Genomic DNA, 21,185 nt, shown 5'->3' on the forward strand with positions numbered 1-21,185 from the left:
TCTGGAATTGGAACAAGTTTTTTTTTTAAATTATTTTTTATATAATATTTTTTCCCTTACATTTTATTGAGTTGGTTTTTTTGGTCTTTTTATAAAAAGATAGTTTTTTATATTTTTCATTTTATGAAGTGAAGATGATTTATTGGAATTTTTTATAATAATAATAAAAGACGCAATCATGAAAAATAGTCACATAGAAAATATATTCATCATGCAATAGGTTTAGTAAACTAATTGTCTCCAATATTATAATTTTTTTCTCTCCTATACAACTATAGGTAACTGAGTAAAAAAAAAAATAAGTGGGTTTTATAGTCCACGACACTATGCCATAGTTTTTGGGTTTACATATGGTGACAGTGATATAGTGAGTAAATAAATTAAATTTTGTATAAAACACACAGACATTTGTATAAAATGACATGTACCTGGTTGAGGACCTTGTCCTTGTGATGTTGGAAGAAATCGAGGAATGTTGTCCATAACACCAATGAAAGCTCCAAGGGTGAGATCTGCATACGTATTTCGGATCTGCGACTCAAGCATTTGCAGATCCCCAGCATCTGAAGAAGCTTGAAAAATCCTACACAGTCATGAAGAAAATGAAAGCCAAGAAAAGGAAAAGTAAGAAAAGCCCTTTTCTTAAAAAAGCCTTCTGCCTTTTAGCCTATAATGTAAAAAAATCATGAATGACTTACCTGAAGAGCCAATGAGATTCCATTTGTGTTAGACAAAGAACACATCCGTGAAAAATAAAGTCAACTGCTTCATCAAGACTCTATCTTTCAGCAGGGAGATGGTGATCTAATTGCTTCACGTGCCTTGCCAGAGCACATAACAATCTCAACAGCCGAATGCAATGCTCCCTGTTATCGGAGACATGTTCTATCCCACAACGCATACCCCTGCCACCAGCAATTGAACCTGGGATGCACCTTTCACAACATCATCGACCACTTTTGCGTGTGTCACGATTATATGCAGACTTGCAATAAACCTATTTAACAAGGGAAGAATATTCATCACCCAAATTAAGAACCAAATTATATGGGCAAAGTTTTAGGGAACAAGTTTTTTCAAAAAACAAAAATGAAGTGGAGTACCATGCAACGATTTCTCTCAACACGCTTCGACATCTTCATGACCAAATCCTTCCCAAAGTTAATGCAAGCATCAAACTTTGAGGAACTAACAACTTGTTGTGTAGATGTATTCAGTTGGGCCCGCAAAAACTATGTAATGTTTATATCTAAATCCCAATAATATTTATCACCAAGAAAAAATCTAACAGCACAGTAACACAAGTTTAACTTACTCTGTTATTTTTAGCTTGAAGACGTTGGTCAGTGATGGTTATCAAGTCGTCAAGATGAGTGAGATCTTGCCCCATTTCTGCAAGACCCCTCAAATCCATTGTAATCTCGTTTCCCGAGGAACAAAATGCAGAGCAGCAACCATTGCCCATTGCAAGAGAATAGATAATGGGTAGCGAAAAAACTTATTAAGATTACTGAACAATAGAGAAATGGAACAAATAAATTGTGGTAGGAGAGGAGATTAAATAGATGTGCATGCAAGTCTGAAATTGAGAGAAAATGTGGGAGGAGTGAACACCAAACAGAAGTATGCAGGCAAGTCCAAATTTAAGTGTGAAACAGACAAAATGTGGGACAAGTCATTAATAAATGGAAAAGTACAAATTTGAGAAATAATGTATAGAAAATGCAGCCTGAAATATCTTTCCTCTAATGTAGTTAAAAAAAACTATCTTGGTATTTTACTATGCATCTTCTACAAATGAGGTAAGTTGTATAATGCTTACTATTGGTATAAGTTTATGATGAAAGGCTTGATTTTTATTCTTGAATTGAACTTTTGGTATTAGGAATATTCTAAAATTTAACTTTGTATCCTTCTAACCTTATCAATAAGTTAATCTGTAATATTTATGACATGGGTACTATATAACATCATCTTAGAATATTCTAACATCTTGTATTTGAGGAGACAAATTTGTCTAATTAAACACAAGAACAAGTACCTTACTTGGTAGAGTCATACAAAAGGGTTGTTGATAGCCTTTATATGATAAGTAAATGTATTAGATAAAGTTTTCAAAATTAACTATGGCTTTCATAACATTTAACTTTAAATGAATTTTAAATCGGTAGAAAAAAATATTTTTATGCATTTGATTCGAATTATGGTAGTATGGTATAATTTTGAGAGCCTAACTTATATTGTCTTTTCATAATATACAACTTTCGATGAATTTTAGATTGATCAGTAGAAAAATATTTATTTATGCATTTGATTCTAACTATGGTAGTATGGTATAATATTAAGAACCTAACTTATATCGTCATCAATTAGAAGCACTTCAATTTGATGATGATTTAGCACTAATTTAGTGAGATTTAATGCTAGACTTGCATTTTATTTGCATTCTTCACTTTTTCCTCATTCTTCCTAGATGGAATTGGGGTAGGACCTAATGGACTACAAAACGCAGCAGGTGGAACATAAAGATCTACAAGCGAAGATTCATAATAGAATAGGCAGTGAATTCTTAATTATTTATACAATGAGACCAATTGAGAAACTTCCTTATCCTCTTGATCCATGGTGTAAAGCTTGAGGTAAGATCTATCATACTTGGGCCCTCCCTTTATCTTCTTCTAATCACCACGATATTTGTTCCACACCGAAATAGGATTTTATTGAGATCTACATGGGATTCCCCACAACCAAAGCCTGTTTTGGGACCCCAAGGGAATCTAGGAAACTTTTTCTCCCTATGGACAGGGATGCACTCCATCATCCAAGATGCAATGTATCCTTGACTCAAGGCCCATTTTGGGCCCCCTTCTCATCTGATCTTGAGTTGGGGTTGATATGATGCATTAATTTCTTGCCCAGTCAAACAATGAGAGAAAGCTTAATCTAAATCCTTTATAAGCACTTCATTTTCTCTATTTTTTAAATCCACAATTCATATCTCTACATCCACATGAAAACAACAATTCAAGCACTCAAGAATTCAAGTATTCAAGCATTCAAGAATTCATGGAGATCCTTTTGCAAACTAGTGGAGAGGGGATCTCTTGCATTCAAAGAGATTTAAGGAGTTTATTGGGAGGATTCATCATATCTTCCATGCTCGTGTTGCAACCTTTCAATATCTAGGTTCCTTCATTTGTGATACCAGAGCTTGTCATCAAGAGAGGGCTTCTACTCCCATACATCTTCTACATTGACATCCTCTTGGTCCATTCAATTAGTAAAGTGATCTCATCACATTCGATTTCAAATATCCTACTATTGTAAGGTGATTTCATGCACTTCCATCATTTCAATTATTTCAATTTCAATTTTAATTCCTAAACTAGGTTTTGACCAAGGGAAACCCTCATCAACAAAAAAAAACCACTTTTCTTGTAGGTTGTAGATCTCAAAAAGGAGAATAGAGTGCAGATTATTGATACCCTTTTTGCAAAATATTAGAGATTCAAAACTCATTGCGCAATAAAAAAATTGAAGGTCAAGGACGTAGTGTGACCCTGATGGGCCCTCTAGATCAACCCTAACTAAGAGCCAAAATATTTGTGGGTTTCGAGGATCTCACTATTTTAGGTTTGGAACTAGATCTATTCGTTGTTTCAAGCTGCATGGAAGTCCAAATCCAATATTCTCCATTCACTTTTCAAGGTAAGCCATTTAATTGCTTTGTTCATTTCAGCACATCTATTTTCCATAGTTATAATCTTAATTGCATTTCATAACTCACTATATTAGGGTTTTAAGGATCTTGCGTTCTTTTTCTAATTCGATAATCATTATATCTATATTTTCATTAGTGTTCCTTCATCATTTAGTTTTCAATAATATTCTTAGATCTAATTATCTTAGAGTTGGAATTGAAAGGATCGTTCTCCTTAACTTCCCTTTAAGGTACAAGTTCAACTCTGCCAATTGAGACCTTTTTTCGATTGCTTCACATTTCACCTTATACATTTTGTTAAACCTTCTTGCAATAACTCTTTCTTTTGTGGTGTTATATTCCCTCTTCTATTCTACCTTCTATTGGACTTTAAAGTTAGATTGTGTTATCTTGTTAAATACATCTCTATTGTTTTATCTTTTCATGTTGTATTTAATTCCATTTAGATTAAATTATGTATCTTTTCTTACATTTATTTCATACTTCAAGGTTAGCTTCCCCTTTTGTGTGATCTTCCTCTTGCCTTGCTTAGTGTATGCACTTGTGTACCTTAACTCCTACCTATAGTATTTTTGTGAGGTTAAGCCATAGGCGTATTGCCTCCTTTGATCTAGAATCTTCTTTTCCTCTCTTTAAAAACCTTGGTGATACTTTCGTTTTCCATTCTCCTAATCCTTCTATGGAGAAGGGCTCTTCTCATTCATCTCATAATGAATATGAGGCTTTTTAAGAGTTCATCCCTAACAATTCCATAAGCTTGCCATTAAGATTGACAAGATGCATGATTAACTTATCCAAGAAAAATATAATATTGATACTATTTCTTCTTTTTGACACTTTAAAATTTCTACTTTTTGGTTCTCTTAAGAAAGTGATACGTAATGATGAGCATAGTGTTAATCTATCAAGTGTGGTTTCACACACCTTGTTCAATCACATGTTAAGACTTTGACTCAAGTTGCTTCATTACCTACCTTACAACCTTCACATCATAGTTCTCCTTACACTTATCCTAATCCTCCTACTACTATGTTTCCTAGTGTTCCACTTGTAGCACCTTTTAATTCATACACTCTTCCTAGTGTGTTGAATGTGTCATTGCCACCTATTTCTTCTAATGATTCCACCATCATCACTCTTGCTCAAATTATTTCTTCCTTGCAATAACAACTTGCTTCCTTAACTCAATCCAAATTTTAATGTCACTGCATGTTATTGGCATTCCTTTGTCCTTAGACATTATTCATGTTATTACCCATATGCAAGCTAATATGCCTAACCTTGATACTTATAATGGAAAGGGTGATACTTTGACTTATCTTAAAAAAATTCAAGTCCTATTTAGTGATTATGCCCATGACCATAGGATTTTAGCCAAGTTATTTTCCCACACCTTTCATGACAAGGTCTTGCAATGGTATTGCTCCTTTCCACCTTATTCTATTGATTCCTTTCACAAACTTTCTAATGCTTTTATTTTTAGGATTAAAGAGAAAAATAAAACAATTACATGCAAATATAACCAATATCATAAATAAATAAATCACAGAGAAGAGAACACAAGACACAAATATTTAACGTGGTTCACCCAATCCTTGAGATACATTCACCAAGCAGTGAGTCCAATGTTTTTATTATCTAGTAATTTCACCCTGATTATAATTTACAATCCCTTGAGACTCAATGCCACCACAAGAAGTTACTAAGTCATCAGTACATTAAAATCTCTAACTCTAAGGCATTTTATACAAGCTCTTTGTCAATTAAAAAAATGAGGGAAGTTATCCAATAGACAAAAAATTGCCATCATCACAACCCTAGTGATGATACATAGTGACTTTCCTGATTAGTCACCATAATCTAACAATCTTCCATTTGGAGACTAATCGGGATTCACATTAAACAACAATCTTCCACTTGGAGACTAATCTTCTAGCAAAACCCACTAGATCGATCCACCCTAGATTTTGTTGTTCTTTTATTTTGTTCAGTCTAGAAGACCACTTGAAGCTGAAGAGGAATTCATCTTCTCCCTTGTTAATTCCTTTATAAACATATATGTTGGATCGTCATCTATTGTAGGTATCTCTAACTAGTGTTGTCTATTAGTGTCAAAAACTTAGTCATTTACAAGGCAAAGTTAGATGGTCATTGCTGCGATTGAGCTACTATATATAGGCCAAGTCATGTACATAAGCAAGTATGTATCAAGCTCTATAGTAGCCAAAAAAGTATATGATCACCAAGTATTTTCTATACAAATTGATCTCAACAACGATTGAGCAAGTTTCAAGCACACAAGTGTCGAGTTATATAGCATATTTCGAGCACAATACAGATTCAACAACAACAATGTCGAGCATTAGAAAATAGTAAAGGTCAAGCAATGTAGAGTTTACATAAAATTCAGGAATGGAACAGGTTTTGAGGTAAAACATTTTCAAGATGACTTAGAGAGAATATTTAATATATGTAGAGGTTGTTACAAAGATTTTTACACATTAATGATGTGGATCACAAATCTCTATGTGTTTTGACGAACAATTCAAATGAAGAGGAAAAATATGGAAGTTTCTAGAAAAATCTTTAAGAAACTCTTTAAAAGGAGGAGATATTGACCTAGATCATGTGATGTGGCATGATATGGATATTGCATGAAGATGAGAAGAGAAGAGTGTGTATGTGAACAAGGAGTAATATACAAATAAGTGAAGTGAATGATTGAGATCATATCAGAAGTCAGTGAAGGTGTTATGTTATCTCTTAATAGAGCAAGTGACCTAATCAGACCAGAAAAGGGGAATAAAGGTACTATTAGATTAGAAGAAGAGGATTAGTTAGCAAGGAAAAGACTCAAAATCAACTTATAGAGCATACCGATAGTCAAGTACTGAATCAATTCTAATCAACTTGAATCAAGATAAATCTCTTAACAGAGTGGTCTTAACATATCTTTGTAAATCTCCTATTAGATTCCTTACTTTATTGTAAGTGTTAAATCCTCTATAAAGGTGAGACCTAGTAGTCTCTTAAGCATTTAATAGAGAAAACAACTCACAAGGTAGATCATATATTATGATCAAACATTATAACCACAATAGGTTAACTTTATTACTGCAATAATGAAAATTTGTGGGTGTCATCCCCACCCCGATTTTACCTTCACCTTGGAGGGTTTTTGGGTAAAAAGTATTGTGTTATGTGTTTATTTTCATGCATGTGATAGACTAGATTTAGATTTTTCAGCAAGTTTATCATTACAAGTTTTACATTCATAAGTTAATTGGTGAATGTGTGAAAGAATTGGTGAAAAGTACAAGTGCTTAAGATTATGATTCACCCCCCAACCCCTCCCTCTACAAATATTGTCTATCCTATTTATAAATCCATCAATAAATAATCTATATGTATATTTTCTATCTTTAGTTGTCCATCATCCAAAACAAACCAAATGAAATGTTACCACAACTATATGTGCTTTGTCTTTGAGTGTAAAGCAGAATTCTTGGCAAGATGAATGACACTCTAGCTATCTATAAATATATAGTTTTCCATCTATGAATGTCCCAATTATCCCATGAAAAATTGAATCCATATCATTTTCTTGGTTTCCTCTGTAGAAGAAACATACTTTTCCTTTGTAATGGATAAAGATTCACCTTTTGTAACTGAGAAATACAACTCACTATTGTCCCACCAACAATAAATAAATATCATGTAGTACTTTGTCTGGTACCTAGATCCCATACCAAATCTAAGTCAACATAGACTTGTAGATCATTAGTAGAGCCTCCATTATGTAAATATTTACTAGATGTACCTCTCAAATATTTGAGAATTCATTTCACTACATTCAAATGTTCAATCCCAGGATGACTCATATACCTACTAATGAGTCCCACTGCATGTGCAATATTTGTCCTAGCACACTCCATGGCATACATTAAGCTTCCTAAAGTTGAAGTATTTAAGTTACTTTGGACATTTTATCCTCCTCTTCTTGTGTCTTTTGATACATCCCCTTAGTCAATATCAAATGACCAGGCAAAAACTGTGATGACAGCTTTGACATTCTCCATATAGAAATCTTGCAACATCTTTTGAATATAATCAGCCTTAGATAGAGCCAATTTCATACCAAAGATTTATTTTACAAACCCCAAATCCTTCATAGCAAATGAATGTGATAATTGTTGTTTTAATCCCTTATTATGATCCATGTTAGACCAAGCTACTTGCATATCATAAATATATTAAAATAAAATAATATAGCTATCATCATCAAACCTCTTAAAGTAAACATAATGGTCTAATTGACATCAAATGTATTCATTCTCATTCATAAAACTATCAAATTTAATATACCATTTCCAAGGTGCTTATTTCAAGCCAAATAAAATTTTCTTCAATCTACACACTAAGTTCTCGTTGCCCTTGATGTCAAATACCTATGGTCATTCCATATATATTTCTTCATCCAAATTACCATAAAAAAAGCTATTTTAACATCAATTTGTTCCAAATCTAAATCTTTAGCAGCCACAATACTACAAATAATACAAATAGAAGTCATTTTAACAATTGGAGAAAAGATCTCATCAAAATCAATACCCTTTTCTATGCAAATCCTCTTACAATTAATTTGTCTTTAAATAATTTCTTACCTTCATCCTCTTCTTTCATCCTATAAACCTATATATTCTTTAAAGCCCTTTTACCTGTAGGCAACTTGCATAAATTCTAAGCCTAATTTTTTAGCAAGGAGTCCACTTTTTACCATTGCAAACTCCCATTCAATCTTTTTATCCACTTGCACAACTTATTCATATCCTTTTGGTTCACTAGCATCTATTAATAAAATACAGTGCAAAGAGGGAGAAACTATTTTTGGAGGTATAATTAGCCTTGTTAACCATCTAACAATCACTAGAGCTTTTGTTATTTATTGTTTCTATTGTTGTGGAGCATAAGGGACTACTTGAACATTATCTTTTGGAATATTATCCAGTACTAAAAAAATCTTATCTTTATTATCATGATGATGGAATAGATCTATGTTCAACACTCTCTCATTGAATATGAAATTCCTACTTATTACAATTTTATGATTTTCAAAATCCCAAAGTCTATAAACAAGTCCATCACTGTCATATCTAAATATTACACATTTCTTAGAGTTAAGGTTATAGCTTGGTTCTATTTTTATAATCTATATGTGCAAATGTCTCACATTTGAAGGTCCTGAGAAAAGAGTATATCACCTTCTTACTTGTCCATGCTTCCTCTAGAATACAACAAAAAAGGGGTAGAGAGACCTCTATTGATTAAATATATAGTAGCATTAATAGTCTCTACCCACATATGTATGGTAGAAAATATGAGTCAAGAATAAGAGCCTAAGTTCATCATATAACCTATGCATACATATGCACATAGAGGGAAGGAAATAAAGGAGATGGGTCCTTTCAATCCTAATTCTAAAGAGCTAGTTCTATAGAGATTAGTGTTGACCCAAAAAATTAAGGAGAACTAATGCAAACTAGGTCTACGAAGGATAGGGGAAAAGAGGTTTAAGTCCTTGAAAACCCATGATGAATGTAAGAAGATAGAGCTAGATATAAGTAAATGTGCTAAAAGGATAAAGAAGGTTTAAAACACACCTTTAGAAACTATTTTAAGCTTGAATTTCTAATCAGATTGGATGAAAATAACAAAAAAAATATAGAAATCTTTTGGCAATCTGTTAGGGGTGAATTGGATCTTTAGGGGTGAAATGAAGCATTGGGGTATAGCACACCCCTGATTGACTATGTGTGATGTTAATTCTGATTTCATAGATTTTCATAAAGCCAAAAAAGGTTTTCAAATCTATAACCTGTTCATTGATTCGATATCCACAACCTGTAATAAAAACAAGGTCTTTGTTGTTGATGGAGGGTTTGCCTCAGTCAAACCCCATTTTAGGAATTAACCTTGAATTGAAATAGCATGCATGTAAAGTAAATGTATAAATTCACTTTACAATAGTCAGATCTCTTGAATCGAATACAATGTGCTTACTTCACCAATTGATTAGGACAAACAAGATAAAGATGAATAGATGTAGAAGATGCAACAAAGGATCTTTAATGGATTTAAGAAGATCTTGAAGATAAACTCCTTCAATTGCTTGAATGCTTGAATCCTGATCTTCAATGAAGGAATGCTTGAATGAATGCTTGAGGACTTGAAGCCTTGAAGTTTAGAATGCTTGAGATCTTAAACTTGTGGATGCTTGAACACTTGATAATGAGATATAAAAATGGAGCAAGTGGAAGGGTTTATATAGAGCTTAGAATTGACTAACTCTTGTAGGTTGACGTACCTAGGAATTAACACCCCAAATGTATCAAGACATGGGACCCAAAGAGAAGGCCCAAAATAGGTCCCAACCAAGGGTGCATTATGCCCTTGACAAGAAGGTCATTGAACCTCTGACATCCCTTTGGGATCCCACAATAGGTCATGAATCTCTAGAATCGGGTGTAGAATTTGATATATAGACATTACGGTGCAAGGAAAATATTCCAAGTGGATAGATAAAGGGAAGGAAGGACATAGGAGGATAGATCCTACCTTGAGCTTAACACTATGAAACAAGGATCTATTAGTTTTACCACAATTATGCCTAGGAGGAAGGAGAAAAATGGGAACAAGGGATGAAAGGTATAAGGAGACTGATGATTTCACCTTAAATAGGCGATAAATCTTCACTAAATTGGAGTGCATCCAATTTAATATAGTACATTTATCCCCCACTTTAGCAAGAGTATGGAATTTATCTAAACTCTTGGTAAAGTAGATCACAAAGCATAAGATACTCTCATTAAAATCAAGGAGACAAAGAATTCATTAAAATCCCCTAAGGGATTGAGACTTTTCTAAATCCCAAATCATAATAAGGGAGAAATCATTGACTGAAAATAAAGAAGAGAGGAATAATTATTTTTCCTAGTAAAGAGCCCACCCTATTGTGAATTAGTGAAAGAATTAATGTAAAAGATAGCATTAAAATAGTCCAACGGGGTGGTAACCTGATATTCAACCCATCAAAATTACCACCCATTGATCAACGTTCATTGTATCACCATGTCAAGGTCTAATAAGACTGTGTTACCCACGTATGGGACTTAGAAAATTGTTATGTGTTACCAATGGATGATATTTAGTAAATGTGCATGTAAAGGAAAGAGAGGCCCAATGTCAAGGATGGTCACTTCCTATATTGATTGCATGCATGGATAATCCATTCTTTAGGATCATGCATGATTCAAAAAAAAATGTATTGAAAAAAAAAGGATGAAGTAGTAATGCATAGATTTGAGTATAACTTAAGAAGCATATTACGCATCCATGGCTAAAGTATCCCAAGCTATACATAAAATATGTATTCACTACCCAATGAATGGAATGCAAAAATGAGCTGAGTGTATGCCCCCATGTTAAACTCATTGTTGACACTTTAATAGGGGTAATGGCTTTAACAAAGTATATGCACAATCATTGAAAAGAATTTCTTCTATGAGATGCCCTCGGATGAGGAAAAATCAAAGGAAATGAGATGTACAACATGCAAGAACACAAAAGGGATCTACTAACTTTGGGGTCAATATGATCATATGATAGCATGTAAATATTATATCAAATATGAAATATTACCATCCACTCAAGGAAGTAAGACAACGACACAATGGAAGAAATGAACATAAGAGTTACAAAGAAGAGTATTTTTGGACCACTACCATGGAGACCAAAAAGAATTGGTGCTACCATGTTGCGAATCCAAGTAGACAACACAAGGATACAAGTACTAACAATATCACATGTACAACATGCCACAGATTGATAAATAGAAGACATATAATACAAATAGAAGAATGATACAAAACTTTGACTCTTTTATCACCTTGTGTCAACTAAACAACAAGGGTCATTTAAAGGAATCTAAACAAACATTAAGAAAACACAATACAGGGGAAGCACATAATAATAAGGAAATACAAAAAAATTGCTATGCTAGAAAACTCACCTAAAGCATGTTTCCCTCCTCCCCCATATTGGTTAGTGGCAATAAGAGAAGGTGGAAAACTTGCAAGAGAAGCTATATCCAATACAGTGGGAACGATTTCTAAATCCAAAGAAGGACTCTTGAGAGAATCACTATGCTTAGGTGTAGATGCAAGTGTAAGCTCCATAGAAAGCATGTTCTAGGTAAATAAAAATCAAGATCAATAATCTCATGCTCATCATCATTGAAGGCATCTTCTATTAGCATGATTGTTGATGATACTACTTTGGCAGAGTATCCTAAGCATTGGAGAGTATTGACATGTTGCATTCATGAATGTGTTTGTCATTGATGTCAACATAGCCTGGTTTCTGTAAAGATTGGTTGAGTGGTAGACAGAGATCTTAATGGTACAAAAAATGGTTATAGACATGTTTGGCACAGTGTCCTAAAGACGTGGTCAAGTGTGCAGTCTAAGTCAAAGACATACGAAACTTATACCTAATTTACAAAGAGCAATTCAAAGACAGAGTATTGGGAAAGCAGTTCTTGATGTTTGTTCGCTATCTTACATCTGATATGTAGTAAGAAGATTCACAATTAGGAAGTGACAGAGGACAGTCTATTGATGATGTCAGCAAGTGTGCAAGCCCTAGTACCACATGTGTGAATTTTTGTATAGACTATGAGCCCACAGTGCTATTGTAATTGTAATTAATTATTTATCTTATTATAATTAATTGGGAAAGCCTTAAGGCCAACTCAAGGAATTATTATGAAGATATGATATAAAGGAAAGATGTTTTCTTTGTTTGTAAGTGTCTGGAAAATCTATTGAAGTGTGAAGTCTGAAAAGGAGCAGAGTGCTTACTGAATGCATGTAAGAGATCTAAGGGATTATTGGATGTGAGTTATGTGATCTAGTTACAAGATTAGAAGGAGTAGAGGTCTGATTGACAAGAAAGAAGAAGAGGAACAAAGTATATTTCACTTCTATTGTTCTACAAGGAATAATATAGATATCATTTGGACAATGGGTTCATTGGTCTTGCCCTTGAAGTTGTTTGGGTAGTGGGTCCAGCTATCTTCCACAACTCCTAACAAAGTTGGAATCCCCTAATAGGGATTCAAAGTTTCCTAATAGGGACTCATATGTACTAAATGTATTCATAGACTCCTAATAGGGTCCATCCTCTAACAAGGAATATTTATATTAGTACATCATCTTGTGGGTACCATCCCCACTAGGGTTTTCCCTTTGATCAAGGGTTTCCCTAGTTAACATATCTGGTGTTATTATGTATGAGTATCTTGTTGTGGTTTCATTTTATATTGCTCATATGGTTAAGTTTGTTTAAGATTGATAAGTGTGATAATAGTTGGATAACTAATTACCCCCCCTCCCCCTCTCAATTATATAAGTGGACTATATATTCTAACATCTTCTTCATCTAAAATAATAGTAATAGAATCCTAGATAGGAGTATGCATTTCATTAGTTTGATTAACTTCCTCAACATAGGTGGGCTTATCATAAGTATTCATATGATCTTTAGAATGAGACTAACAATTCTTTGTCATTTATGAGCATGTCATTTATGCTTAGATTTATTAGGTACTTGTTGAGAAGATGAAGTATGATAAACAACCATGGGATAAGTTTCTTACCTTTTGATAGAACAAGAGGAGGAACAATAGGTAGTAGGAACCAACTAGGAGGAGCCATACTAGGAGAAGGATCCACACTAGAAGAAGGAATCACACCAGGATGATTAGAAGATACAAGAGTTGGTTAACCATTAGAAATAGAAGAATCAAAAGAAATAGGTGTAGAAGGTTAAGGTAAAAGACTACAAGAAATATCCCTAGGCATACTTAGCTCAGCAATGTTTTGACATTTATAAGCTTGATAAGTACAAGAAATATAATCTGGATGAGTAGGAGGAGTAGTAGGAGTAGAAGGCCAAAAGAAATTAGAGTAGCATAATGTCGAGGTCTAGAAGGATGATAAAGACTGTGATTGATCATCTTAATCTCACCATCATAAGGATAATTAATGCATTAATAAATAGGGGAAGCAATGGATTGCATAGTGGTCAACCAAGGTAAACCAAGCTTCACTTGGAATTGATTGGAAGTAAGAATGACAATAAAGGTGATATTCACCACTTTACCATAGAGATTGACAGGAAAATAGATGGAACCTTGAGGACAATACAAGAAATAATTAAAAGTCTAAATCCAAGTGTTAGTTGAGTCATAGAAATGATGATTTTTTTCTTACCATAAATATGCTTCAGTGATAATATTGACCATAGAATCGTAATCAACAAGACACCTTTATTAAGGATATTTATCAATCTAGGTAGTAATATGAAGAGGCTCGTTCATAACCTTGAACTTATCAGTATTAGTGAATGAGATAGTAAGGGTTCTAGAATGCTTATGATTCAGTTTAGGTTTAGGTTGATCATTGTATATAGAGGGGATGTATTCCTTAGGTGGAGGTGGAGGTTGAACTATATGTTCTACAAAATTAATACTAGTATCATTCTTTCGTTGTAAGGTATCATAAGAAACATTCACTTTAGGAGGAGGAGAAGAAGGAGGAAGTTGAACAATAGTATTAGTACTATTCTGAGGTATATGATTAGTGTAGATTTGAATATTTTGATTAGGAGGTGCCATAAATTTAATTTGATTATATTGACTATCAACATATAATATATTAGAATCAATCAAATCATGAATCTTATGTTTCAAAGAATAACAGGTCTTAGTATCATGTCTTAGTTGGCGATGAAATTGACAAAAGGCTTTAGGATTAAAGTGAAGAACTAATGTAGGAGAAGGAAGAAGTAGTTTTATAGGAGGAAGTATAATTATATTAGCACTAACCAACCTAATCATAATAGAATGAAAATACTCAAAAAGAGGTGTAAACTTATAATTCATCCAAAAAATAGAAGAAGTAGAGGCACCTAAAGATGCAATAGCTACTTGATCATCTATTGTATTTGTAGCTTGTTAATATTGATGTAGTTGTTAGGTTTCTGAAATTTGGTAGGATTAGGTATGGCATCACTCTCATCAACAACTACAAGATCCACTAGAGTGGTGGTCCTCCTCACAATAGGTATATAATAATCATGCTCTAGGCCATGCTTAAGAATAATTTATTCAATCTAAGGATTATTTTTCCCACTATGAGGTGTATTTAATCTTGTCAACCCAAGGACATATACTTGAAATGGTCAGCATAGTATGTGCGCTAGGTCTCTTAATGAGTCGCTATGCTTATGCTACAGGAAAGTAAAATGCAATGAAAAGAACTTATACTATTGCTGTAGGAAATTAACACACTTAACTCTATGAATACTGGAAATACAATGAAAGACTAACATAAATTCCAACTCAGTTCATCCACTATAATTGTTCTCACAGATGTTGCAGGAACATTCACGTAGTATGATGCTACAAGAAGAAACTTACAACTTCTACTTGTGATATCAAAAATGCTTGGAAATAAATCTATACTATCCTAATCTAATCTAATCCATCTCCCAAGTGGGCCCCCTTGGTTGGCTTCTTCTTGTTAGTTTAAAGAATAATTTTGACAACTGAGTGTAAATACACTTAAACATTTTTCCACTAGACAATGCCGAACAAAGAGGAAGTGTCGAGTGTTAACAAGTGCTGAGTAACAGTAGGTGTCAAGTGTTAACAAGCGTCGAGTGTTAACAAGTGCTGAGTAATAGTAGGTGCCAAGTGATACAGTTTTGTTTAGGTGCCGAGCTATCCAGGAAACAACATGTGTCGAGCATCAGCAATGCTTCAGGAGCCGAGTAACTCAGGATATCAGCATAAGAGTTTGTGATTGCGCAAACTATGATGTAAACTATTTTTGTAGACCGACATAAGATAAATCTCGAAAGATATAGAGATAAGAATGAATATTTTACATTTCCTATGCAATTTGCATGCAGCCAATTGGAAAACTTGGAAAGACATGCAACCAATCAGCAAAAGAAAAGTATTGAGAGGGAAATTGAGATTCAATGTGGATCATAGATCCATATCTAACCCTAAGTCTTCGAAGTCTTTTTAAGGAAGATGAAAGGTTTATTGAAAGAGAATGAGAGGAGTAGAGCAACAATTCATTAATCATTTGATCAGAACAAAGCAAGGTAGACAAACAGAAATCAGATCTCAGAGGATCGAAATCAGAGAAAGAGCCAGAACAAGTTCTTGCATTCAGTAATCAAGGATTGCAAACAATCAATTTTATAATACCTAATACTCTCTTACCATTGTATTAGAAAGAAAATCCTATGTAGATAGGTTGGCTTAAAAACTATTTGTAGATCATTATCAAAAGGTGATTAAATCCTTTAATAGGGTGACACTTCATGTTAAGCGTTTGAAATCCTTTAAACAGGTCACTATTGACACAGTGTAAAGCCTTTAACAGGGCAGACCATTAGAAGTGGTTGAACAATATTGCTGCAGTAATTTTTGTGGGTATCATCCCCACCCGAGTTTTACCTTCTTATTCCTGCAGGGTTTCTGGGTTGTCAAATTCCAGATTTATGTGTTGTTGATGCATGTGTTTAGTTTCATGTTTACTTGATGTATTTACATGTATGCAATTTACTTCCACCTAAAAGTTTTATTGGCTAAAGTGTGATACTTATGATTCACCCCCCCTCTCATAAGTACTCTTTCCATATTTGAATATTCCAACAATTGGTATCAGAGCTGACCCAGGTTCTCACAAGGAAAAGCCTAACAGCTTGGAGGAAAAGATCTGAAGATGGAAGCTTTCAAACTTGGAAAGATCATTGAAAATCAGGTGATAGATGTGCAACTTGCTCTGCATAGCTTGGAGGAATTTAGAAACAAGTTGAGAAATTCTTTAAAAAAAAGGAAGGATCTATCCATAGCCAAAAATGAGATAAACTACAAGGAGATTGATACCACCAACATATTTTCCAACAGAGACACTAAAGAGTTTGATGCAGCAATAGCAGAACTGATGGAGAAAAACAAAGTTCAAACAGAGGAGATAAGATCTCTCAAGATGGAACATGAATCACAGGCCATAATGATATGTGAAATTACTGAACAAAAGAAAAGAGCAGTTGATGATAAGGTCATGATGGAAAATGACAAAAGAAATCTTGCAAAAAAACTTGAAGAAAAATGTACTGAATTGACAAGGATCTCAAACAAGAAGATGGATACACTTGCCCAAATGATGAACCTTCATCATGAACTCAATGTGAAAGATATTGAGATCTCTACTTTGAAGATGCAAAATGAACAAATGCAGAATGAATTGAATAGAGAAAAAGAGGTGGCAGAGAATCTTAACAAATCAAGTAAAACCATCAAATATTTTGAGCAATTACTAAAATCCCCAAATCAACCCATGATACATCAGGACTTGGATAAAACAACACTGAAGTTGGAGAATCATCAAAGAGTGCAGAACAAAGAAGTGATAAAGGTAAAAATGTTAAACCTACATGTCATTTCTGTGGAAAGAAAGGACATACATCTAATGTTTGTAGAAGCAAGAATGCCCATCAACATGATAAACCTAAAAGTATAAATCATTGTCATAAATGCAAGAAGCAAGGTCATCAAGCATATGAATGCAGAACCAAAACTATTAAGACATCAAGATTTGAGGGTCACTTTCATAATTGCAAAAAATATGGACATAGAGCTTTTGAATGTAGATCAAAGCCTATGTGGACATTAAATCAACCAGCAAAGACATCAAACCATGAATTTTGGGATTACAACACCAGGTACAATTGTCACTATTGTCAAGAATATGGACATACACCCTAGAATTGCATAAGAACGCATTTCAGGGAAAATTATAAAAGATGGTTGAATCAAACTACATGTTTCAGTTGCTTAAAAATTGGTCATATTAGCAAGAATTTCCCAACAAGGTCAAAGGAATCAAGTTTTGAGTTCAACAATGGAAAGGAAAAGATAGATGTTGGACATGTTAGAAGTAAAATAAATAAGACATGGAAGAAGAAAGATGAGTATAGCACATCAAGTGCAGAGATCACTTCACCTAATAGGTCAAGTGATCACACTTCATCAAATTAAGCAAGAATAAGTGTGTGGGATTGATAAACCAAGTTACATCATACATCAGTCCCAAGACATAGAAGAACTGCAAAGAAGAAATCAGCATAAGAAAAGATGCTAAGTCAAAATTGAGAATTTTGCAAGATTTGTCAAAGTTGTCTTCAGGTGCCGAGTTGCTAACAGCGACCAAGTTGATAGATGATGCCGAGTTGTGAAATATCAATAGGAGACGAGTCATGTTGAAACCCTTTAGGTGTTGAGTAAACAGTTGTCAGCGCACTAAGCATTAATTACTCTATTTTGAAGGGTACATAAATTCAATTTTTGATCATTTTCCCACCATTCAAACAAGAAGAAAAATCGAGAAGAGCGAAGAAGATCAAGGTCAACTCAAAAGCCATTTGTGAAGATTTCAACAGCAATTCAAGACAAGTTTCATCGATTTGAGGTATTTTACTTAAGTGTCGAGCTACGTAGAATTTATAAACTTGTTTAAATCGTAAACCCTAATTTGGCAAACAATGGAATCTGGGTCAAGAACCACTGAGGGTAGAGAGAGTCATGAAATACAGCTGGTCAGCAATGAAGTTAAACAACCTGAATTCAAGCCCATTCCAAAAGTAGCATACAAGAATGATCTCGCAGGCGCATTATCAGTTATTCTTGATAAAGATGTTATGGTCCAAGATGTTCGCAGATGTTATAATTGCAAAATTGGAGCCATAGGAGATTTAGAGATCTACAATGCATATGACAAGCTATGTGAGAACAAAAGACTGAAAGATGAGTTCTCAATAATAGAAAGAAAAGGATTAACCAAAACCCTAGAATTTCTTATTGTTTTCAAAATTGAATGGGTACGAATAGTTTTGAGAAGAATACATGATGGAGCCTTTTGGTTAGAGTCAGGGCCAGTAAAATTCACCAAGAAAACTTTTCATAGGGTTACTTGTATTCCAACCCTAGATCGGCCAAAGACCTTGCGAAGTGACAAAAGGGAAGTAATCGAGAAAAACATAGGTGCTAAATGGAATACTAGAGGAATGACTATTGACACAGTCACAGATCCCCTACTAGATTTTTCTGTGAGAATCATTTCACACAAATTCTATCAATCAAGTAGGCTAAATAGTGTACCTTGTATAGCAGTTGATGTTGCATACAAGATAGTTAAAAAGGATCACACTTATGATCTAGCGGAGCTCATGTTTCAACAGATTAATGAAAATTTGGGAGCTATAAGGAAGAGCAAGGGAGCTCAGTGCAAATTTGGATCAGTTTTGGTGTGCATATTTTTCTATCTGATGAAAGAATTCCCTTCTGTAGGTAAGATAAGATGGAGTCCAGAAAAAATAATTGTTGAACAAATCAATGGATACATTGAACAGATGGGTGAAAATTTTGATGCCCAAATGACTAGTTACTTTGAGGACTTCAAAAAGTCCATGAAACAAAGAATGAGGATTCCAGTCTCATTGAATGAGAAATATGAAAAGGACATTTTTTTTCTTGTAGATATAGATTATACCTATATACAAGCAGTTATACCTAGAGTAAGATGGCTTAGGCCACTAGGTTATGAACTTGATATTGATCAAGCTTCTGCAGCGATAATAGCCCTCCTTATAGAAGAAGCTAATAAAAATGCAAAAGCTTTTGGAACCTATGATGTTGTTAAATACAGGGTGATAACAGATTTGAAGACTGCTTCTATAGTAAAGAAGAAAGAAAAAATGGTGAGACAAATCAAGAGAAAATTTGGTGTTGAAGAAGAAGGAACAGCAGAATAGGAAGGAGAGGACATTGAAGAAGAGGGAGATAAACCTCAAGGTCTGACTCAAGGGTTAGGAGAAGATAAAGAGGAAAGTGCTGAGGAAGAAGAAGCCAAGGAAGCACAAGTTAAAAGAAAAGCCACAATTCCTCCTGCTACTCAATCCAAGGGAAAGAAAGTAGCTACTCCTGCACCAAAGAGACCTACCACAAGGGCTACAACACAAAAAGCCCAAGAGGAGGCAAAAGGAAAGAAGAAAGACTCAAAGAAGACTGCTGCCGAGTCTAAGAAAAGAAAATTTATTGCCCAGCCTGAAACAGATGAGGAGAAGATAGAGTCAAAGGACAACAGTCAATTTCAAGTGGTAAGACACAAACCTTAGACTGTTGTTGATAAATTATGTTCAAAAATTAGGAATGATGATTTGAAAGGTTTAAATAACCTGAATTTTTCTAAGCTCACCAAAGAAGAGAAAAATAAATTAGAGGAATCTGTGTATGCTATGATGGCTGAATATAAGCACACACCTCTAGAATTAGATGAATCAATGCCTAAAGAATTGTACAAAATTGTAGAGGATAAATGACATTTTTGTTTACAAATGGAAAGGGAGATAAGGGAGTCAACATTAGCTAGATTGTTGCCTGATTTGTCTAGAGATCAAGTAACAAATGCAGTAAAAAGGCATAATAATAGATTCACTCCCAAGCATAGAGCATTCAGCATATTACAGAATAAAATCGAAGAGGTAGTTACAAAATCCATAAGATTGTGGAAAATAGTTTACAAGAAAATAGAAGATGTGTATAATGAAGAATTTAAGGTAGAGGCAAGTGCCAAGATAAGAGAAAAGAAGATGTCAGGAACCAAGGAAAAAGAGAAGGAACAAGTGGAGAAGAAAAGTGAAGAAGAAAAGGAAGAAAAGGCACATACATAGGAGAAAGAGGAAGAGAAAGATACAGCTGAGCCACAAGATCAAAGTATAGAAGACACACATGTATCTCCTCCTAGTCCTCCTCATGCCACCATCACACCTGCAGATATTATAAAAATAAAAGATGTTACAGACACTTCAAATCCAAACATCAATCCATTAACTGCAGAGGATTTAGAAATCCTTGACCAATCATCACTAGTAGCAAAATTAAGTTCAAATCTTGTATTGCTCAGTGTTGATGAATTATAGAATCCAAAAGTTAAAACAAAGATAGTCAAGGTAAAAGCACAAGTGTCACCCTTGACCATATAAACTACTGGTATTCTATTTCTTCCACCACCACCTCCACCAAGTGTAGTCACCTATACACTTCAAATGCTGAGTACAGCAGCAGGGGAAATAAAAGAAACATCTGAACAACCAACAAGTTCAACCCCACCTAGCGATCATAAAAGGGATACTCAAGCTGAAGAAAAAGATGAGACAAAGAAGAAGGAGGAGTCTACAATACAAACACTGGTTGCATTACCAAAATCTATTACTCCAACACAAACTCTTCAACAGTCAAACAAGGATGGGTTATAGCTACAAATTA

This window comes from Cupressus sempervirens, chromosome 5, assembly GCF_028749045.1.
Source record: "Cupressus sempervirens isolate cs-2001-9-10 chromosome 5, ASM2874904v1, whole genome shotgun sequence".
Classification (NCBI taxonomy): domain Eukaryota; kingdom Viridiplantae; phylum Streptophyta; class Pinopsida; order Cupressales; family Cupressaceae; genus Cupressus; species Cupressus sempervirens.